The sequence below is a fragment of the Trachypithecus francoisi genome, unplaced genomic scaffold (assembly GCF_009764315.1).
Source record: "Trachypithecus francoisi isolate TF-2019V2 unplaced genomic scaffold, Tfra_2.0 Contig01440, whole genome shotgun sequence".
NCBI lineage: Eukaryota > Metazoa > Chordata > Mammalia > Primates > Cercopithecidae > Trachypithecus > Trachypithecus francoisi.
Genome location: NW_022681431.1, coordinates 7,020,001 through 7,044,213, shown reverse-complemented (window position 1 = coordinate 7,044,213; position 24,213 = coordinate 7,020,001). Strand labels below are relative to the sequence as shown.

The window sequence follows — 24,213 nt, the reverse complement described above, 5'->3', positions numbered from 1 at the left end:
GACAGATTTCAAAGAACTAAAAGATTCTACATCATTCTTTTAGTAGAGTAAAGTCTTTGGGATCTTCCACAACAATGAAACTTGTTAACTTTAACACAGCATTTTCCAGAGTCACTTGATCATAGAAGCTCTTTTTTCTAAATACCACCTCTCAGGAATAATTAATGCGTAAGTTGGCATCTGGGACTCCCCTAACTCAGGAGTCCTCAAACACCGGATGGACACTGGTATACAAGTGTTCTCCCCAGATAAAATCACCCTAAAATAAATACAACCCAGGAATCTCAGCGTGAAATAGACTGTGAAGAAAAAGCCAGGGTCATAATTTTGCTAGTGACATTGCAAATTGCTAATACCTCTTCTGGAGAGCCACTTATAATAATAACAGTGATGTATAATAAAAGTCACAGGGGCTGATTATGGTCTTAAATATGTTAACCCCACTTTTCAGATTATAGCCTAAGGAAAGACATCCAGTAGGAACAAACAAAATTTATTTGTTTAAAGATGGTTGACTGGGTTATAATAATGTGTAGAAACAACCAACTGAAAGATGGCGAATTAAAGTGCTTTAGCAAAACAATGGAATATTGCACCATTCAAAATGACAGGTATATGGACTCAGTAGATATATGGAGACATCAAGCAAAAAGTTAGAAAATAGTGTGTGCATGGTGAACGCAACCATAGAAAACCAGTCTGTGCAATGATAAAGGTTAGAAGTGAATTTTGTACATCTGGTTTGATGTAGGAAAGGGATGATCTATATTTTAATGTTTGGTTTATTATAGAATCATTGCTAAATGATTCAATAAAAACAAAAACAAATTGTATGTTCTGAGCTAGAACAGGGTGTTTATGAAAATAGGTGAGAGTATGTAAAATGTAGAATAAAAATAAAGAGCTGACATATAGGTAGAATTATAGAAAAATAGATATGATACGCCTTGAAATTTTATAGAGTTTTGTCTCACCGATGCATTGTGAAAGTAGTTATCACACATAAGAAGTGTTTTTCCGGAAAGAATTTTCAATTCAGTGAAAACCCCAAAATATGGAGATGAAAATTCACGAGAGAAGTTGCTTTTAAAGATACCAAGTTCCCTGTCAGCTGCGCTTTTTTTTTCCAGCTGCTTTTCCTCTTTTTCTTTTGTGATGAAGGAGAAGGTTTTATGGATGCTGAAATGGTTTACCACTGCCTTATTTAGTTGCTCTCCCGCTTTTATGTCTCCCGAAAGGGTCACAAAATCTATCCGTTTAAGAAGAGAAAATGATGTGTTTTTAGTGCAAAGAGAGAATAGCCACTTTAAAGAACCAATAGGAAGTAGAAATAAATGGAATCTCGCAACTTTAGCCACCACGTACTAGGACTTTTGATCATCTCAGATGTCAGAAGCTACACAAGGAAAATGGAATGAGCTTCTGGGTGGCGGCTGCCTCCTTTGCACCCCTTGAAAGTCCAAATTAACTCTTGCATGCTTATCCAGTGAAAAAGATGGTTAGAGTGCCTTAGCAGAACAGGGAAGTCACTGGTTGCGGGACCCTCCTCGTTTTGGGGGGGCCTTTATGAGTGATCCTTGTGAACAGATGATCTTGAGGAAATAGTGAATAATCTTGCAAGATGTGGTGGGGATGGGGAGGTGCCTGGGTGTTTCAGGGGATGAAGACAGCTGTGTATTTGAAATGTATTACATTCATGGAGAATTGTTTTTCAACTGTTTTTACTAGTTTTTTTGTTTTTGTTTTTGTTTTTTTGAGACAGGGACTCACTCTGTCATCCAGGCTGGAGTGCAGTGGTGCGATCTCGATCTTGGTTCACTGCAACCTCTGCCTCCCAGGCTCAAGCGATTCTTTTGCCTCAGGCACCTGAGTAGCTAGAATTACAGGGATGCGCCAACACACTCTGCTAACTTTCGTATTTTAAGTACAGACAGGGTTTTGCCATGTTGCCTAGGCAGATCTTGAGCTCCTGGCCTCAAGTGATCTACCTGCCTTAGCCTCCTAAAGTGCTGGGATTACAGGCATGAACCACCGTGCTGGTCCCATGGAAAATTTTTAATCCAAGTTGTAAAATGCCGGAAGTATTCCTCAAAAGAGGACCAGCAGAATCACAAAGCTGGAAGGAGTCATAGAATTAATCCATTAGTTCAAATCCTTAATTTTTACCATAAAGGCAGCAGATCCAAGCAGGAGACATGGCTTACTCACATTTACAGTCATCAGTGAGGACATGACCAAAACCAATTCTGTTGATTTCCGGCCATATTTTTTTCCTACTATAATTCCCCTTGCCTTCCGCCATCACTTTACCATTGACCGTTTGTGCTGCTACCACGCAAAAGATTAGCGTTCAGACTTAGAAATGTCGCTATGCAATGAAGAAAGAGTCTCTTTCAGCCATCAGAGGTATGAGTCAGCATACAGGATCTTGTTTATGAAGAAGAGTGTCAGAAGTTTAATTTCAAGAACTCGACTCTGTATTCAGACCACCTGGGTTTCTGTCATAACTCCACCACTGGGGTGGTGGGGGACACTAAGCAAGTTATTTAATGTTCCTGAATCTAGGTATCCTTAGCTGTAACATGGAGAGTCATGATTATACACATCTCTTAGGTTCTTAGGTGAGAATCAAATAGGACAATCCATTAGATTGGGGTGTGGTTTATAGCAAGTGCTCAATAAATGCTAGCTAGCTATTTTTTTTTACTACTATGAAGGTAGTTATAACTATTTCTGTCAAACCTTATACCGGGTGTGGTGGTGCACACCTCTAATCCCAGCTACCTTAAAAACTTCAGGAAATGAGAACTATATATTTTGAGTTGATGAATGTTAACTAGGCACAGTCTTTCAGTACTCAGAATGACTTTTTCAGTGGTGTGAAATCTCCTGGACTGCCCTGAACCTGAAATCTGCGTCTGGTAGTCTCCTGTGTCTAGTATAGCTTATATTTTCTGTAGCTCTTCATACAACAGGTATATTTATTACTCATAATTTTAACTATGTCTTGTTTTTATGAAATGGGAAAAGTTCTCTTGTCCCCTTCGCAGGGTGTGTGAAAGGGGGAATGGCTTGCTGCTTCAGTGCCCCACTGCTCAAACCTCTAGAGGGGCATAGAGATGGGCAGGCTCTGGGGCTCCGGCCCCACATCTCGGGGTGGATGTTGATGGCTCCTGAAGCCCCAGTGGGCATATGCTACCATGTGCTCTTAAGGTTTTGCCGTCTGTACGCGGCTTGTGTTAACCAGCTCAGTTAGATCGTCCACCTTGTCTCAAGGACAGAAGGCTTTCCATATCCCGGTTTCTTGCCTTGGTGTACCAGAAGAATCCGATCACATGTGGGCTTGGAGAATGAGTGCAAGGTTTTGTTGAGTGGAAGTAGCTCAGGGTAAGTCAGAAGAGGATAGAGTGGGAGGGCTTTCTTTGGAAGCTGGGCCACTCAGTGGCCTGGGCTCCTCGGACTGCCCCAGCCAAACTCGGCGTCGTTCTGCTTCTGCTGGTTGGTGGCCTGCTGGCGCCTGTCGGTAAGTTCCTCTAGATGTCCATTGCCTGTAATTTTCTCCGCTGATTTGCTCCTCTCAATATCCACCTGCCTCTGTCTCTGCCTTGCTAGGGTGTCGGGAGTTTCACAGGCATAGGATGGACTGTGGCAGGCCAGGGTGGTCTTGGGAAATGCAACATTTGGGCAGGAAATGCCTGTCCTCACCAAGATCTATGGGGGTTGGAACCCTAGCCAAGAACCACACCTTTACCTCTACTCACCACTTCCCTTCCCCTCTTTTTTTTTTTTTTTCCCGAGACAGAGTCGTACTCTGTCACCCAGACTGGACTTCAGTGTCACAATTTTGGCTCACGGGAATCTCTGCCTCCCAGGTTCAAGCAATTCTCCTGCCTCAGCCTCTTGAGTAGCTGGGGTTACAGGCACCCGCAACCACACCCGGCTAAATTTTATATTTTTAGTAGAGGCGGCATTTTAGCTGGGATTACAGGCACCCGCAGCCATGCCCGGCTAACTTTTGTATTTTTAGTAGAGAAGGGGTTTCACCATCTTAGCCAGATTGGTCTTGAACTCTTGACCTCATGATCCACCCACATCGGCCTCCCAAACTGCTGGGATTACAGGCGTGAGCCACTGAGCCTGGCCTCTTCCGAATCATTTAAAAGGACCATGCTCTTCCCCTCCCATCATGTCTTTTCCATATCATTTAGATATTTTCCCCATTGTATAGCTTTATCAAGATAAAATTGATACTCAATAAACTCACATATTTAAATCAGGCAATTTGATTTGTTTTGACTTATGTATACACATATGAAACTATTACCAAAATCAAAAATATATACATCCCCAGAAAAGGTTTCATGTGCCCCTTGGTAATCTGACCCTCCTGCTTCTCTGGGTCCTTTCTTGCCACTCTCATCCTCCAACCCCCATCCCCAGGTGAACACTGATGTGCTAGACTTGCATATAAATGGAATCATACAGTATGTATTCCATTTGTTGGGTTTCTTTCCCTTGGCATAATTACGATCCGTGCTGATATGCATACCAATAGATCATTCCTTTTTATTGCTGAATATTCCAATGACGTTTTCTTTGTTAACTGTTGACCCCTGTCTGGCTTACCTGGCTGTGGTGTGGAATGAAAACACATTGAAATGATTTAAAAATATTTATTGAGGAAACATCTGTGTTTCCCATTTATATTTTTAAACTTCATTATCTAGTATGCATAGCAAATAATATACAGCAATTATAGGATCCCTGAGGGCAATATCCATTTACATTCTGTATGCATAAATGTTTTTAAATGACATCTACAAGCAGTATTACTATTTATTTATTTGAATCTTGAGATTAGAATTGTTTTTGTGCCTCTCTCAATCTCAATATTAAAAAAGGATCATTCAATCTCAATACTAAAAAAAGCATCCTTCCATTGGCCTAACCCAATGGATTGATTGAATAAATTTAATTATATAAATATTTACACAGAGTTTTCATTTTCGAGGCGAAAGATTTATTCTGTTAACGTTAGAGTCTTTTTTTTGGAAAATGTGGACAGTATGTTCTCAATTCCCTTGCAGTTGGAGCGTAACACGAAATAAACTCAGAAATTGATACAGCAAAAGTAATACATTTGCAAGATAATGAGAGACCATTTGGGAGGCAAGTCCGTTTTTGCAGTGACTTTCTACCTTCATCATAGTATCCCTCAACTGTTGACATTCCTGCATCTGGGAAGGAAGAAGATAAAAATTACCATTCGAAATGCCTGTTCAAGTTTGGTGAAAGATTTAATTTCTTCATCTATCACAGTGTCACCGGCCCTATGAATACTATAGATCAAGCCTCAGTGCCAGAAATACGGAGACTTGGCAGAGTACAGGGTAGAATCCAGCCAGAGGGAATTGTAAAGAAGCCAGAGAAAACAAACTTTACTCATTCTGCATCTCAAACTTGTGTTCTGGGCAGTTGTCCTAAGTGTTGTCTTTGCTCAAAAAGACTGGGAATGCGGTGATTTAAAAATTGAACCAGTAATGGAGATACATGTAGTGACCTTAAAGATACTGTGGAGACTGTAGCAGTGCATAGATGTTTGTTAGAATAATAAAAAGCAAGTGCAGTTTCTCTACTGGAAGGTAACTTTGGAGATCTGTTCCATACTTTGATTTCGCAGGTGACTTGCTCAAGGGCACACAATTATTTCATGGCAGAACGGGGACCGAGCTTGGCATTTCTGAACCACACACCTCTGCCCTCCCCATACTACTCCTTCCATTGTTGTGTTGGAGTAGGTGTGTTGGTGTATAAGGTGTGGGAATGTATAATTTTTTATTTTTGGGCTGCCCTGTACAGGTGTCTCTGTTGCCTGGGACCATGCATCCTAGATGAGCTATTCTTGATCATCGTATCATCTTTGGGGATGAGTTTACTTTTCTGAATGAAGGGTTGTGCCTGCCTAACTCAGCCAGCTATGTGATGGAAAGGCCACAATGAGGGGTGACATTTGGCTGATGAATTAACCATGGTTGTTCTATTTGATTGTCTAACTACTCTTTATCAGTTAGCCTGCTGAAGTCTTTATACTCTGGAAGTCTACGACTTGAAGCGTTATAGCAGTTCTCTTTTTAAGCTTCTCTTCCCTAGTCTTAACGTCTAAGTCTCACTGCTGTCTGCATTTTCATCATTTATCGGTGTAGCTTGTTACCATCTGTAACATCTCTTCTTACACACAGGGATTCTTGGCTAGGGGTGGGAAGACAACAGATAAAGATCATCCTCCCTTGGTGAGAATCACAGATTTAGTCCAACCTCTTCATTTTACAGATCGGGAAGTGGAGATGCATAGGAGTTAAGAACTTGCCTAAGATCTCACAGTAACTCATTTAAGATGAAAAGCCAAATTTTGTGTTCTGGACAGGATTAAGTGCAGCTGATCTCCCTGAAACACTGTTCAGGCCTCATTAGGCTCTGTGATGGCATCTAGCAACAGCTGAGCATCTGTAGTGTCTAATAAGGGCAGGGCCAGCCCAGAAGGATTTACTGGAAGAGGGTGTCTAATAAAATGAACAATTACATGTGGAGTGTAACTATGGCACCACAGACTGTTTGCTGGAAAATAGCTCTTTTATGGAGGTCCATCAACCGTCTGTATCTTCACTGATTGAGGAGAAAGATTGTGTTACAGCCAATGATGAACAGAAGCAATTTCCTTTCTTTTCAAGAGACTAGTTACAATGTGCATCCTCTCCAGCCTAAATTGGTCAGTGCTTTTTTATGCTATAATAGCTTATCACTTATATCTCCAGTTAGCCTGTGATGGGAGTCATTTCATTCTCCATTATGTGAGTGGTTCCCATGTTGACAATGTGAAAACAGTTCAACTCCAGAGCATGCAGGGTCCCCACTGTTGAGCTTTGGAGGTACTTGGTATGTCTTTAAAGTATAAGGAAAATATTATTTGGTATCCTTTAAGGCAATAATGGACTCATACCTTTTTAAAGAGACTTCAAGTAAGTTAGTAGCATAAATTTGTTATCTGAGATTATCTCTATTTATGGAGGTAAGAAATTGAAGAAAATCAGGGTGACCCACTTGAGTGAAAGGATTAAAATGAAAAAGGAATTAAAAATAGATATCTTTCTGTTGAGTCTGCATCCTGTAGTCTTAAGACCAGGACACCAAGATCCTGTTTTTCATTTGACAAAACAACAGAAAAGTAATCTTTTAGGGGAAGAATTCACAACCTTTAAAACCAGTTGTATTCTGAAACATACTATTTGCAGTAAGATTATTTAATGTAGAAGGAATGTGGTTAAGGATATTGTATAGTAACACACAATTTATAATGTGTGACATCCAAGAGGCCTTTCTTTTCTGAGACATATTTTTGAGAAGCATGATAATTTTGGAAGTTGACTGTACAGTTCCTGACCCTATCCCCGCTCTGTCCTCCAGTGCCATAACATAAGGGACTTCATTGATTTAAAGAAATAAAAAAGTAACCATTAAGATTTAAATACATACAAATTTTGTGTATGTATAAAATTAGCCACATATGCACTAAAAAGATCTCACTGGGAACCTTTAGTTGGCAGACACATATCTCATCTCGTGGTGTTTTTCATTTGTTATTTTAGGCATGCTGATGGTGAAGAGGGTTTTTAGTCTTCCCTTTTTAATTTATACATTTTGAGAATCAGTATGTCTGACACACATATGGTTTAGATGGTCTAAAGATTTAAGGTTTTAAATAGATGCAGGTGAGTAAGCCTTGGAACTTAAAGGAGCTGGATGGATATTTTCACACTGTTGGATCCATTGTGTTTTTGAAGCCCTTTGGACATTACAATGCTGAGAACTTTCACTTATTAGTTGTACATTAAATAGGATGAGTTCCTAGATGGTTAAAATATTATTGATCTCGATGTACTCATTTTCACCATTTTTGATTGCTCTTTTCAGTGGATGATTTTGGTAGACTTCTTTTAATATGATTAAAAGCAGAGTTATTTATAGGGGACTGCTAAATAATTTCTGCCAAACTCCGTTCTTTGCGGGTGGGGCAGGGTGGACTTCCCAGTCTTTAGAATCCCAACTGAAAAACTTCCAGAACCAAGTCTAGAATTTTTCCATGGATGGTTTCTCAGCCGCTCTCACGCACATTGTGCCTCCTCTTACTCGCTTCTTACTGTAACTGACACTTGTGATGACACATGAGCTCTTCCATAATGCTCATTCGGAATCCTCACTCTGTGTGTCAAGCTATGGAGAACATACTGGGCATCGGAGGGCAGGGGAAGGGACTGAGACCTGGACACAAGAATTAATTAATTAATTTATTTATTTATTTATTGGATACAGAGTTTCACTCTTTCCCCCAGGCTGGAGTGCAGTGGCACGATCTCAGCTCACTGCAGCCTCCACCTCGTGGATTCCAGTCATTCTTATGCCTCAGCCTCCCGAGTAGCTGGGATTACAGGCGCCTGCCACCATGCCCGGCTAATTTTTATATTTTCACAAAATTACAAAATAACAGAAAAGTAATCTTTTAGGGGAAGAACTCACGACAGGGGTTTCACCATGTTGGCCAGGCTGACACAAGAATTTAGACGGAGGGATGTCATTGTCACTTTCTGAATTGGGCAAAGCAAGGTTTTGTATCTACTCTAACTGCAGTTGCTTTGCTGGATTTAGTTTTTGCTTTTGCCACATACTTACTGTCTATTTCTTTGATACTCAGAAAGTGTGTGTTTTTGTCATTGTGGTTTCTTAAGAAGGAATGATAGGGGATCAGGGGTGGGTTGTGTTCCTGAGGCCAACATGGCACCCTTAGGTTGCTGGCAGCGCACATAGCTAGCTGCCACTTCCATGCAGCTGTGTTCTGTAAGCCCCATACTCACTTTCAAAGAATCATACATGAAGGCTAAGTCTTTCAGGTAAAGGAGTGTTGCAAAGTCAATAGAGTAAAGGCTTTTTAGAGTTTGGTTTTGAAAGTTAGAAAAATCCTGATTTCACCGTGTACCAGCCCAGCAGGTTACTTCACACCTTTGAGCCTCATTTCTGCATTTGTAAAGTGGAAATATTAATGCATATATCCATAGCATTGTTGTGGTTGGAATGAGCTTGTGTGTAATATAGCTTGCATGGGGTATGGACACATTGTAGATGTACTGTTGATGTTCCTTCTCCTTTCTTCCCATAGAGCATCTGTCTGGTTGAACACACCCACTTCTCATGAGCTGTTAGTATACTTGCAGGCCACCTCCTGGAATTTTCCATGATGGTATTCCCTTTCCACCCTGATTACCAAGGGGGTCTTGGCAGTGGGTTTGCCTTTAGTCTCTTTATTTTTCAGTTACTAGCTTGAGATGACTCTCCTCTGGAGGAACATGATGCTTGAACAGCTAAGGAGATATGTTCTTTCCAGAGCTGAAGAGCAGACTTTTAATAAGTTCTTTCACTGGAAAAAGAGGGAGGAGCTGAGCCATGCCATGGCTGTGAACCTGCAGTTTGGTATTGCTAGTACCACACAGTCCAGGGCTGGATGTATGTGGATTACTGTGTGTAGATGAGAAAACTGTGAACAGTTCTTCAAGTTGCTGGAGTAAGAAGTACAAATTAGATTATTAATGATTATGTGGAGGTACCAGCTGACAGTCTATTTGTTTTCATTATTAAAACAAGTGTGGTTTTGGATTATGTAGATTTCCCTGCTTTTTACTTAGACAGCCAAGGGTATTCATGAAGGATATCCTTAAAGACCATTCCAGTGATTGAGCCTCCAGAGCTGCCCCCTGCAAGCTAAAACACAGAAAAGAAAATTTAAGTGGTTGAGAATCAGAATGTGAGATGGATTGGAAGCCAAATTATAAGCTCATTTCAACTCTTGGCCTGCAGGCGCTGAAGTCACATTATTTGTTGTTGGGGACGGAAAACAACTCAGATTCGGGTCCAAGTGATTATTCCACTTAGGCATCGCTGCCTTGCTGCCAACTGCAATTTGGTTTAGACACAGATTGATTGGCCAGGCAGAGGCGGAAGTGGGTGGTGAGAGCCGCGCAGGTACCGCAGTAGAGGCACCGAGGTGGGGCCGAGAGCTGGCCCCGGGCAGTCGGCAACCCTCTCCAACAGTAAACCCATGGTGAACTGGGGTGAAAGTGTGTGGGTACGAAATAGACTCTAAACCTCTATAGTGATACACTTCACACTTCTACTGACTTTGTTCCTGTCAATGAGTCAGAGAAAACCTTCAGAGAGGCATTTGGAGGCCATCCCCATGGAGAAAGTGGGGACCAGCTGTCTGTAGACCTGAGACTTAGCGATTTTCATTTGAAGCTTTCTGGGCCTGTTTTTCTTTTCTTTTCTTTCTTTCTTTTTTCTTTTTTTTTAAATTCCTGCATGTGAAATGGGAGCAATTCTGTGTGTGTGTGTATACACACATTAATAGCAAATATATGTATATTTGTGTAGATGAAGATATTTGTATATGTCTGTATATATATAATAGCAAATATATGTAGAGATGTATATTTGCTCTTACTTGAATTATAAAGACAGATGGGATAAAAATCCTGACAACTCAGGAAGGAGGACTGTGCCTTGGTTAACTGAAGAAAACGTTATTGACATGAATTTAACCGGAAGGGCTTCGTCCCTTTCCAGAGTATTTTCCCCTTGCCCTTCATTCCAGAGTATTTTGCTCGCACCTCGTTCCCATTCTGCTTTTGTCTAGTTGACACGTCGATTTCCTCCAATAATATTCCTAAAAGGCAAGGACGGCTGGGGCCCGTTGTCACGCCCTGCAAGTCGCGATCTGCAGACAGGGGCAGGGCTGGTCCGGGGTTTCACGCCCCCCACGGAGCAGGGCACCAGGTGGGACTCGCGCCCACCCTCTCCTCGGGTGTCGTGCTCCCTGGGAAGCGCCTGCCTTTCTACCCGGGGAGCGGGAGGCTCCAGGCGCGGCCGGGGCGCCGTGGACAGATGCGCTCGGTCCTCACCAGCGGCGCTGCGCAGCAAACCCTGCGGTGCCTCGGGAAGGCGGGCGTTCCTCCCGGCTCCCACCCTTTCCCAGCGTGTGCACTCGTTTCTTCCCTGGGGAAAAGAGGAGGATTTTCTATTTTTTAACATTTCATTTCATGAAACCTTTTTTTTTTTTTTTTTTGAGTGGTGGCGCTGAACACAGTCTTTGCAGAGGGGGGCAGCACTTTCCCTCCTGACCCCAACCTGGAAACCCCAGCGTGACTTCAGCGCTGTCAGAGCATTGGAAGCAGAGCTGCGAGTTAGGAAGCGGCTCGCTGGCAGCTGGGCACGTTTCTTTCTTGCGAGGTTGGCTTTTTTAATTTGCTCTTTTTCAGGTGAAAATGTTCAGCTTCATTGTTAGACGCCTTTAGACATGGTTATCACTATTTAAAGCCTTGATTCTTTTTTTTTTTTTTTTTGACAAATAGTTTGCATTTTATTCATTGAAACAGAGAACAAATACCATCCTGCTTTTTGGGGTAATACTTTCAGATGAATTGTATTTTATATACTAAGTGATTTAAAATTTTCCCATTTTGTAATATCACATACATTTAAGACATGGAAATTTACAAGGGTTGCCTTCTGTTTTTATTTTATTTTAGGTGGCTTCCTATTTCAAGGAGACACACCAAGGTAATTTGGACCTAGAGGAGGAATGATGTAGCTACCTCCTAACCTTCCCTTCTTAAACCCCCAGGTAAGTGAATGTTTTTTCACTCAAGAAAGAAACCTTTGCATGGTCTGCTTTGTGTTCAATATTCTGGATATGTTTGAAATGTATGAAATTTCATTTTACTTTCAGTAGTTTGTTGAGTAACAAGTTATTACTTCAAGATAATGATACTTCTTCCAAAATAATACAATTACTTGACTCCATTGAATCCTTTTCATTCACTTTTTAAAGGCTGTAACATCTACATCTACATCTAACTTTGGCAACTTTTTAAGAATTTATCTCTTCTCAGAGTGGCAAGTGACTTAAACCAATCGTAGAGCTGGAAGAGCTACATCTTTTTGAAAAAGTTCACTTACGTAGGAATGTTTGTTCTCCCATTGGAAATTGGGACAGAATATTGAGCTTTTTAAAATAGTCACCCTATCATCAAACAGGTACTCTAATTTTGACTTTGCTGCAATATAATTATTTAAATACCACGATTTTGGAAATTGAAGAATGAGCTTTCTTTCTGACTTACAATGTCTTAGAGGGACACTGTCTAGAATTCTTTGAGAATAGTACCCTTATGGATTGTCAGCTTGGTTTTAGTCTGGGGACAAATGAAAATCTCTGGAATGTTGTTTTGGTTCTGCTCTTGTAACCAGTAATTTTGAGTTTCTATGCAATAAGATATTTTATTACATCTGACAAGACTAAACTTAAAAAATACAAAATAAAACAAGTACTTCAAAATACCATTAATGTTGACATGCAATGGTATGAAACAGGAAGCTGTATATATGCTTCCTAGCTTCAGCAGAGGAGTCTTTTTTTTTTCTAGAACTAATTAAATAGGCATAAAAATGAAAATAGGTAAGCTGCACTCGGCATATACATATCTTCAGAAAGCCCCCTTCACCTTTCTTCTTCATTTAACAAACATCTATAGAGGTTTGCTTGATGGTTTTGCTTTTTTTTTTTTTTTTTTTTAACTTTTATCACACTATTAAGATAAAATAATGGAAGTCAAAGTAGTTAATGATTTGGTTTTGCATCAGTGAACTGCCTTGTACTTAAGTGAGGGTGTGTGTAGAGTTTCATAAAGGACTGTATTTCAGTTACTAACAATAGAAAAAATAAAACACAACCTTGGCTGAAAGTTAATAATACAAACAAAAATAACTGAAGGAGAAGTCCTCCCAAATCCTTTTCTAAGTAGAAAGTCAAGTGGTTAAGAGACTTAAGTAATTCAGGGTCAACTTGAAGGGCGTATGGCACTGTCCTAATCTTGGGCCTTGTGATGTTTAATATTTTTGAGAATTACTTGGATGATGTAAAAGAGAACAATGTCATTACAACACCATGTAGACCATAATAAGTAAGACCTTGAGATAATGCCAGAAAACAGTCACAGTAAACTACAAAATAGAGAAGGAGGCCGAGTGCGGTGGCTCACTCCTATAATTCTAGCACTTTGAGAGACCAAAGCGGGCAGATCACGAGGTCAGGAGTTCGAGACCACCCTGCAATATGGTGAAACCCCATCTCCAGTATAAATACAAAAATTAGCCAGGCATGGTGGTGCATACCTGTAATTCCAGCTACTAGGGAGGCTGAGGCAGAAGAATTGCTTGAACCGGGGAGGTAGAAGTTGCAGTGAGCCAAGATCACACCACTGCACTCCAGCCTAGGCAAGAGCAAACTCTGTCTCAAAAACAAACAACAAAGAAACAAACAAACAAACAAATAAATAAATAAATGGTGAGCAGCAATTGACCAAGAAGCAACCATGGTGGAACAAGCTCTATGAAGGACATGTTTAACATACAAGGCTATCCCTATTGCAAAACTTATGGCCTAGTGCTACTAAATGTTTGAATGGAACAATTAACTCCCCTTGCTGGGATCCTGTGATCGCCAAGCATGCCCTGGTATGGGGTAGGTCTATCTGCCCAAAGAGAAAGGAAACAACACATTTGCTGTCTTCTCAATGTGCACATTGGTTTCTTTCAAGTCTGGTGAAGTTCTGCTGCTGAAGGATGTTCAAGCCCTGAATCTATAAAAGTCAGGAGCAGTTCGAGGAAAACAAGGGCTTCCCAGGCCAGGGCATCTCAGCTCCCTGGCAACACCCCTGGTCTCTGTTCTGGGATTCAACAGCATTGTGACTACCACACAATCCAGTCTATGCTGGACAGCCCTGCCCATCTGCTCCCCAAGTGTTCCCTGTCCTGCTACTCAGGTAGTTTTAACTTTAGAGCGGAAACATCCTATAACTTAGCATTTGCCCAAGTAGACCTTAATCAGCTTTAGACTACTCTTTCTCTCTTTATTTCTTTTCTTTCTTTTCTCTTTTCTCTCTTTCTCTCTTTCTTCCTCTCTTTCTTCCTTCTCTCCTCCCCTCCTTCCTTCCTTGCTTCTCTCTCTTTCTTTCTTTCTTTCCTTCCTCTCCTCGACCTCCCAAAGTGCTAGGATTACAGGTGTGAGCCACCACACCTGGCCTCTGGTCACCATTTTTACGGCTACCTCGTATCTTGTCACTGCTCACTGATATATTTCCTGCCTCTCCCTACCACGAAATGCAACTTCATTTCCACATCCTTAATTCCTTTCCTCCTATCAAGGAAAAGATGTGCTGTGGGCTCTCTGTGCTCCCCCTCGCTTGACGCTAGCTCTCCTTGCTCCGCCTCCCCGACCTGTGCTCTTGGCTCCACCTGTTCCTGTCTCCCACCTCTGGCCCTTCTCCTGCTCACTCCTCTCCAGCTGTCACTCCTTGAACCTGTGTTGGTCTCCACAGTCTTTCTACCTAGCATACTTTCTTCTCATCGCTGACCAGGGAGCTTCAAACCTCACCTCAATGGTAATTCCTATGGTGAAATGTTCCTGTATAGACAACTCTAGCCTGAGGAACAGTGCCTGGCTCTCATGAGGCACCAAACAAAAGAATGAATGAGCGAGTGAATGAAGGGGAAAGTGAATAAAGGGATGTCTCCTATCTGAAGATGCCTCCACTTACTCTTCTAGCATGACCCACATTCTACTTGTGGGCACGTGTCATTGCATTGTCATTATTGTTTGCACAGTGGTCTCCTGAACTCACCCCTGAGCAGGGCGCAGAACTTTCCTTTCCCATTTTGGTGATCCAGCTCCTGGAGCATGTGGGGGCTAAAAACTGTTTGTAGACACATAACCTTATAGGCCCTTTGCAGTTCCGCTAGTCTGTGAAGCATGACTGGCAAATAACATAAAACAGTAGCTGATGCAATCGTTTTTTGGAAGGAAGCAGATGTTATAAGTAAATAATAATATAAAACTATAATGTACTAACTGGGCAAGTTGCTCCTATTTGAAAAGCCAGAGAAAAGTAACAGTTTGTATTTTATAACGTGGCCTTCTTTTGGATGTGTTTTAGACTTTTAAAATATTTTCACTGAATGGAATGAGGAGTGCCATAAAGTCTGTGAGCTTTTAATCACTGTCACCTTTCACTGCTTCAATTTTAATTTATACGCCTAGGCCACCATTGGTTTTCTGCAGACGAGGCTACTCCAGGAGGTTCATACTGGCACAGGAGTAGGTATCCGGTGATGCATGCCTTCCAGCAGGTTTTCGTTTCTTCTTGTTGATTGATCCTTAATCAGATCTTGTTGCTTCTCTTTCCCATTCTCTTTTGAGCTCTGCGATTGGGATTCCTTTTTCATTGAGTTGGGTTCTACCTCCAAGCCTGAGCTTCACCTTCTCTCCTCCATGTCTTATTCTGCTGTCCCATATCTGCAGTGCCTTCCCCTTCCTCTTGACCCTCCAGACTCTTGCTCCTTGCCCAAGGCTCAGCTTGGGAGGCAGGGAAGGGGGGAACCTTTGCTGAGCCCCAGCCTGGGATGGGGCTGGGCCATTGAGCGCCTCTCTCTATTGCCTTATTTTCCCTACTGTTTATAATTATTTACTGGTTAGGTGTTTGTCCTTTGGCCATCTGGCCCTCAAAGTAGGCATGGTCTCTGCATTTTTAGCATCTAGCATATGTATGTACCTACTCATATTCACAAACAAAGGTTTGAAGGAGTTGCTGGTGTCTGAAAACCCTCCTCAGAAGCTAGCAATGTTAGTATCATCATTTGCTGCACACTTGATGGTGTACCAAACTTTCCCTTACTTCCTTTTAACATCTGTATTTTCTCTGCTGCCTTGGAGGCAAGGGATCAGACTCCAGCACTTTGCCGGCTTAGTTAAATTAATTGTTTAAAAATAAGTGAAGGCTGGGTGGTGCGGCTCACACCTGTAATCCGAACACTTTGGGAGGTGAGGTGGAAGGATCACTTGAGCTCAGGAGTTCAAGGCCAGCCTGGGGAACATAGAAGACCCCATCTGTACAAAAATAAATAAATAAATAAAATTAGCCAGGCATGGTGGCTCGTGTCTGTAGTCCCAGCTACTTGGAGAGTGAAGGCGGGAGGACTGCTTGAGCCCAGGAGGCTGAGTCTGCAGTGAGTTATGATCACATCGCTGCACTCTAGCTTGGGGGACAGAGCGAGTCCTCCTCCCCCCAAAAAAGTGAAAGAGGGTAGATAGAGGCAGCCCCAACCCAATATCCATTAACAGATGAATGGACATACAAAATGCAATATGTATATCCGTACAATGGAATATTTTTCAGCCTCAAAAAGGAAATTCTGAAACATACTAAAATATGGATGCAGTTTGAGACATGATGCTTTATGAAATTAGCCAGTCACAAATATGACAAATACTGTGTGATTCCACTAATATGCGGTCCTTAGAGTGGTCACATTCATAGAGACAGAAAATAGAATGAGAGCTGTCAGGGGCTGTGGGAGGCAAGAATGGGCACTTGTTTAATGGGTACAGAGTTACAAGTTATGCAAGATGAAAAAGATTTGAAGTTTGGTTGCATAACAGTGAATGAATTTAGCACTAGAAAACTGTGACTGTATTTAATGCTACTGGACTGTATACTTAAAAATGGTTAAGATGGTAAATTTCATTACATGAATTTTACGATTAAAAAGTCAAAGTATCTATTTTTATAATTATCCTTTAAAAGTAAAAATAATTGAAAGGAATTTGGTTTTTTAGACTTCATGGTTTGAGCTTTATTTTTCCTTTGCTTAGATTTTTAAATCACTTTTTATTCCAAAATGTGTTATGTATGAAAAAATGTATTTACAGTGGTAAGATCTTTGGAACTTAATTTTAGACCTTGTTATCTTTTTTTTTTTTAAAGTAGTTGCCTATATTTGCAGTTAAAATATGATTCAGAATTACTCACTGTCTCACTTGTTTTTCTTCAGTAAAGAGAATAGGATCTTTTTGCTCATCAGAAATACTTGTATGATACTTAAAAATTACTTTTGTGATTAAGGGCAGAAATATTTGTTCTGTCACAAGCAGAGGGCATGACACACTCCAGGGTTTACTTTGATTATTCATAAGAAGCCAACTGCTTTAGGCTTTTTCGTTTTCCCCCTCATCACATTGACAGTCCTTTCTTGTGGAAAATCATGACTCTAAAACTGTGACTATCACACTGGTGTTTGAAAGAACGTAATTTCAGACTGTTCAGCTGATGCCTGGGAAGTATCTCTTTTCACTCAGTTTCTGACCCATAATGTGATATCTTTCCTGAAGAACTGAAAATGGGGCTGGACACAGTGACTCACACCTATAATCTCAACACTCTGGGAGGCCAAGGCAGGCAAAGTGTTTGAGCCCAGGAGTCCAAGACCAACCGAGACAACATGACGAGACCCCTGTCTGTATAAAAATATTTTTTAAAATTAGCTGGGTGTGGTAGCACGTGCCTGTAAGTCACAGCTACCTGGGAGGCTAGAGTGGGGGGATTCCTTGAGCCAGAAAGGTTGAGACTGTAGTGAGCTGAGATTGCACCACTGCACTATAGCCTGGGCGACAGAGTGAGACCCTGTCTCAAAAAAAAAAAAAAAAAAAAAAGGAACTTGAATTACGGCAGCCTAGGAATGTATTAACTGAAAATGAGAAAGGGAGGTAAGAATCTGATGGAGTTGTATAGAGAAGTCTGGAATAAGAGAGGGAGTGAAAATTAGAATGGAGCATACACAAAGGAAAGAATTATAACCTCTGCAAACAGTTCAATTGTTACTTAAATTTTTGTTTTTGAAACAGGGGTCCTGCCTTGGACTCCCAAAGTGCTAGGATTACAGGTATGAGCCACCATGCCTGGTTAGATTTTTTTTTTTTAACATTACAAATATGATCACATAGTCAAGTCTCCCAGAGAAAACAAAATTCATTTCTTCCACTAGGCAAATATCTGATCCAAGCTGATACTTTATTTTTTTATCAAAATAATATTTAAGTTCTTAAAATAAATGGTAATTAGAAATATTAACGTTTACCCTTAAATGTTTTAATAAAGAGTTGTGTGTTTTGAACTCACAAACATATATTGAGACTTGTTACTACGTGTTGGACTTTAAATGTGTTTTGTGGTTACCAAGTACCAATTCTTGGATTGGAATCCAGTCTCTGGTGAAAGTCTGTCATCCACAGAGAAATGAGCAAAATAGCGTGTTGTTTTCAAAGAGCTAATATTCACTCTAAAGGGATAACCTTTACTTTGAGGGTCTAGCCTTTTTTTCTTAATGAAATTTAAAATGGGATGGTTAATAAAATTAATGATAGTTAATTTTTAAAATTTTATTAGTAAAATAAATGTTGGTTTTTATTTAGGATCCTTAGGTGCAAGAAACAGAAATCAATGAGGCTCACTTAAGCAGGAAGGGAATCTATTGGAAGAATGTCCCACAGAATTGATGGGGAGCCTGCAGAACCACAATCTCATGTATGATAAAAACTTGCAGACGGGGCTACTTGTATCATCAAATGTGTTTTCTAACTTTATAACACATGTGACTAGCCAACTTTATGCCAAGCCTGGAGGGTAGGTATATAAAAGTAGTAAAGGTCCTGACAGTAGGAAAAGAGATTAAATTAAAATTAAAGTCTGGGTGTGGTGGCTCACGCCTATAATCCCTGCACTTTGGGAGGCCGAGGTGGGTGGGTCACCTGAGGTCAGGAGTTCGAGACCAGCCTGACCGACATGGTGAAACCCCGTCTCTACTAAAAATAAAAAAAATTAGCCAGGTGTGGTGGCGGGTGCCTGTAATCCCAACTACTTGGGAGGCTGAGGCAGGAGAATTGCTTTAACCTGGGAGGTGGAGGTTGCAGTAAGCGGAGAGCACACCATTGCACTCCAGCCTGGGAGACGAGAAAAACTCTGTCTCAAAAAAAATGAAAGAAAATACCATCACATAATGTATAAAATTTGAATTTTATATGTGTATATATAATATATAATGTAGATATGTATGTATACATTATATAATATATAATATATGCAACATATAAAATATATGTATATATTATCTACATTGTACATATATGATGTGTATATATACATTATATGTGTATATTTTGCATATGTACATATATACATTATATATGTGTGTGTATACATTATGTACATTATATAATATGTGTATTATGTATACAGTATATAATATGTGTATTATATATACACCATACAATGTGCATATATATCATATATACATTATATAATATGCACATATCATATACATTATATATATATGCATATGTATCATATATACATTATATATATGTGTATTATATACACCATACAATGTGCATATATATCATATATACATTATATAATATGCACATATCATATACATTATATATAATATGCATATGTATCATATATACATTATATAATGTGTATTATCATACATACATTATATAATGTGCACACATATCATATATACATTATATAATATGCACATATCATATACATTATATATAATATGCATATGTATCATATATACATTATATATAATATGCATATATTTTTGCAGCACAGTGAAATAAAACTCCTACCTATAGTCTTGGAAATGTTGGAATGAAGTGGGAATGAAGACAGTACCTGGGTGTGGAGTAACTAATTGCATGTGGGCAGCTTGAGTTCTTTCTTTGGTAAATGGTCACCTAACTTTTCTTCCTTTGAGGTCCTTGTTGTGTGTTTGAGTCTCAGTGCTATTGTTCATCTAACTGTAATTTGATACCACGTATTTTAAGTCTTATTTTTAGTGTTTAGTGCCAGATTATACATATTATGTGTTCCTTGATTTCTCTCCAACATTTGACACTTTGACCACTGTCCTTGCGACTCTCACTTCCCTTGCCTTATTTTTATATTGTGACAATAAGCTCTGGTAGAAAACACCGCTGGCTGTTTCTTCATTATCTCCTTTTCCATGCCTTAAGTATTGATGTTCTCTAGCAGTCCATGTTTTTCTGTTCTTTTCATTCTCTTTCACCTGTGCAGTTTCTTCTGGTCTAAGTGGTGAACTTTTATCCAAACTGCGAATTTCAAATTTGTACCCTCAGCTCAAACCACTCCCCAGAGATGCACACTCCTAACCATCTTCACGGCATATTCCACAAGCACCTTTAATTCATGATGTCCCCAGCTGAGTTCTGATATTCTGTCTCCAAGTCACCATTCCAGTCTTTCTCCTTCCTTCATGAAGCAGCCTAGAGGGAGAGACAGGGAAGGAAGTTAACAGTTTCAGCACAAGGTTGAGAAGGGTCTTGAGACAGATGGGCTCGTGGAGCAGTAAGTGGGCTGTCATCCAGCCTGGAGGGAAGGAATGTAGGAATCAGTCCCAAAAAGTGATGCTTGAGCAGAATTCTTGGAGCATGTGTACGAATTTTCTGGGCAGACTGAGAGGAGCTGCATAGTGTCCTTTAACCTCAAGGAGCTTTTTCTCTGTACTGAGTCTTCAGCTCATTTGATTTAAGATGAAAACCACCCTTCCTGATGTTACTGATACCCTGCAAAGAAATCTACAGACTTCCTCAAAATAAATCACTGGGCCGGGTGCAGTGGCTCATGCCTGTAATCCCAGCACTTTGGAAGGCCGAGGCGGGCGGATCACGAGGTTAGGAGATCGAGAACATCCTGGTTCACACGGTGAAACCCTGTCTCTACTGAAAATACAAAAAAAATTGGCCGGGCGTGGTGTTGGGCGCTTGTAGTCCCAGCTACTTGGGAGGCTGAGACAGGCGAACGGCGTGAACCCGGGAGGCGAAGCTTGCAGTGAGCTGAGATCCAGCCACTGCACTCCACACTCCAGCCCGGGCGACAGAGCGAGACTCTGTCTCAAAAAAAAAAAAAAAAAAAAAAAAAAAAAAAAAAACAACGTAGATTAGTGGGATCTGGGGCTTCCCAGCATGCAAAGGGTCAGCTAGAACCTGTGGCCCTAGTGTAGTCCGTGGGCCATCTGCAGCTATCTTCTGGGGCACTTGAGAGCAATTGGGCTCCAGGCTCCATTCCAGCTACAGAACAGAGTCATTTGAGGAGCCTAGTTGTTGTGATGAACCAGGAGGACCACAAAATGATGCAGACTTCACTTCCATATGGTGAACCTTAGCAGTAAGGTCCCTATATATCTTCACTGAAGTTTGGTATCTTCAGTTCCTCTCACTGTTTCTGCACATCACTTATTGCGGAGTCTTCAGCAGGCTGATGACTGAGAACTTAGGTTTATGTGCTTTGGTACCGTCACACTATTGATTGACAGTGAACTTCCTGTCATTAAGCCCATGTATTTCTGAAACATATCATGCATTCTTTAGCTGTGGTGCAGGCATCCTGTTTAGCTACTGAAGCAGTTAGCTTCTTGTACCCCAAAGTGCTACATATACCTTTACTTACTGAAAATATTTGGAAATAATTCCAGATTACAGATGCTGTTTGACTTAATGATGCTGTTATATCTGGATAAGCTTATTGTAAGTCAAAAATATTATTAGTCAAAAAGCATTTAATACCCTGATGAACCCAATATAAAGTAGAAAAATTGTAAGTTGAACCATTGTAAGTGGGGCACGGTCTGTATAGGAAAGTTGCAAAAATAAGAATAGTACCAAGAGCTTATGTGTTCTTTACTTAGATTGACCTGTTGTTAACATTTTACATCATTTCCTTTTTTTGTTTTTTCTTTGAGACAGGGTCTGTCTCAAAAGACTGTCTTTGGTCCCCATGCTCGAGTGCAGTGGTGCAGTGACGTGATCTTGACTCACTGTGGCCTCTGCCTCTCAGGCTCATGAGATCCTCCCACCCTAGCCTCCTAAGTAGCTGGGACTGCAGGTGTGTACCACTACATCTGCCTAAGTTTTTTCTATCTTTTGTAGAGACTGGGTTTTGCCATGGTGCACAGGCTGGTCTCAAACTCCTGGGCTCAAGTGATCCACTTGCCTCGGAGTCCTGGAATGCCGGGACTACAGGCATGGGCCACTATAACCTGCCCATTTGCTTTTTATCCATGCTATTTGTATCTTTCTTCCCCCTCATACATATACATACATAAATATATACTATTTCATCTGAACCATTTGAGAATAAGTGTATACATGACAGCCCTTTCCTGCTAAGCAGTATATTTCCTAAGAATAAAGATATTTTCTTACATAACAAAAGTGCAAGTATCAACATCAGTAAACTTAACATTTATTTGAATTTGCCTAATGTACTGGGTTCTGGTTTTGTAAATTGACTTAATGTCCTTTAAAGTATTTTCCCCTCTAGTACTGACATCAGGGATTGTGTTTAGTTATGATGTCTCTATGTTCCTTGAACCTGAAGCGTTTTCATAGCCTTTCTTTATCTTTTGTGAGAATGTTTTTGAAGTACACAATCTTTTTTTTTTTTTTCTGTTAAAAGCAATTTCTGATTTTGGGTTAGATGAGTGATTCTTGTAATTGGATTCAGGTTATACCTTCTGAACAGGAATTCTACCTAAATGATGTGTTCTTATCAAGGTATTACATCTGTTCCTCATTGACAATGTTAATTTTGATGATGCAGTTAAGGTGATGGTAGATTTTTAAAAATACTATACAGCTACTATTTTCTCCCTAAAACTAATAAGAGTTGCTTTTATCTCTTTATATTATTTTATTTTTATATTTAATATTTTTTGTATGGAGAGGGATCTCACTATGTTGCCCAAGCTTGTCTGAAACTCAAGCGATCCTCCTGCCTCAGCCTCCCAGAGTGCTGGATTACAGGTCTGAGCCATTCCACCCTGCCTAGATGCTTATTTTTGATCCCTATCAGTCAAGTAGTGAGACCAATCCAGCTCTTGCTGCTGCTGTGGCTTCATGCGGAGGTGGGTCCAGGTCCTGATCTCTTCTTCTAAATATCACCTTTGTGAAAAACAACCCTTCCTATTCTCTGCCCTATTTTGGAGATTGACCAAGAGGTGTAGTTGAGAGATTCTTCAGTGTTCTTAGTTCATGGTGCCATTAGCATCTCATTACTTTTTCCAATATCCCTCAAACAAAGGAAATACCTTATGGCTGAAAATTAAGAATTAAGTAGTTAGGGCTAGGCATAGTGGCTCACACCTGTAATCCTAGCACTTTGGAAGGCTGAGTCGGGCAGATCACTTGAGATCACAAGTTCAAAACCAGCCTGGCCAATGTAGTGAAACCCCATCTCTACTAAAAATACAAAAAATTAGCCTGGTGTGGTGGCAGGCACCTGTAATCCCAGCTACATGAGAGGCTGAAGCAGGAGCATCACTTGAACCCAGGAGGTGGAAGTTGCAGTTAGCTGAGATCACACCACTACACTCTGGCCTGGGTGATAGAGCGAGACTCCATCTCCAAACAAACAAAAAAAAAAGTAGTTAGGTCTATCAGCTATGAGTATTTATGTCCTAATGACTTAGAAGCTGTTTGAGAAAATAATACAATAAATTGGAAAAAATAATAGTTTGATATCACTCTCGACCACAATTAACAGTGGAATGTGTGCATTTCTTGAGCACTGTGCGATGTCTCAATCTTGGAATCAGATTAGACACCACCTCATTTTGTGCAGCAATTGCATTCATTACAGAAACCACTAAAAGGGTGGTTGGGCAAAGATATGATATTGCCAAAAGGAATGTTGCTCAATCTAACGTTGATTGTATCATGTCCAATAGATGTGTATTATTACTACATTATGCTACAAAATTAAAATATCCCAAGGTGCCTCTGTGAATTCCCTTTGATGCCCCGGGGCACCTCAGTGCACAGTTTACTAATCATTAGTTTAGGTAAAAGAATCTTTCTGGGGATGTTTTGCAGTCCTGTCACCTGCAGCCACCCAAATATGTGTCTTAATGGTAGATTAGGGGTTAAATAACTCAGAGAGATGTCAGTGTTGAGAGAGACAAAGAGAGGGATCAATACATGCTTGGCCAACATGATTAAACTCTGTCTCTACTAAAAATACAACAATTAGCCAGATGTGGTGGTGCATGCCTGTAGTACCAGCTACTTAGGAAGCTGAGGCAGGATAATTGCTTGAACCTGGGAGATGGAGGTTGCTGTGAGCTAAGATCATGCCAGTGCACCCCAACCTGGGTGACAGAGCAAGTCTCCATCTCAAAAACAAGCAAACAAAA

General features: G+C 40.5%; 1 protein-coding gene across 6 annotated transcripts in view; it reads left to right on the top strand.

Annotated features, from left to right (window-relative positions):
• CSGALNACT1 (chondroitin sulfate N-acetylgalactosaminyltransferase 1) overlaps window positions 1–24,213 on the top strand; it is a 367,289-nt gene that overhangs the window by 150,204 nt on the left and 192,872 nt on the right. For 4 of the 6 annotated variants that reach the window (XM_033226897.1, XM_033226942.1, XM_033226923.1 and 1 more), the window contains exon 2: window positions 11,631–11,725. The gene's annotated coding sequence lies outside the window, so the exon portion shown is untranslated. Of the gene's footprint in view, window positions 1–10,727; window positions 11,332–11,453; window positions 11,505–11,630; window positions 11,726–24,213 lie in introns of those variants that run through there. The other 2 variants (XM_033226913.1, XM_033226905.1) reach the window with 2 other exon arrangements.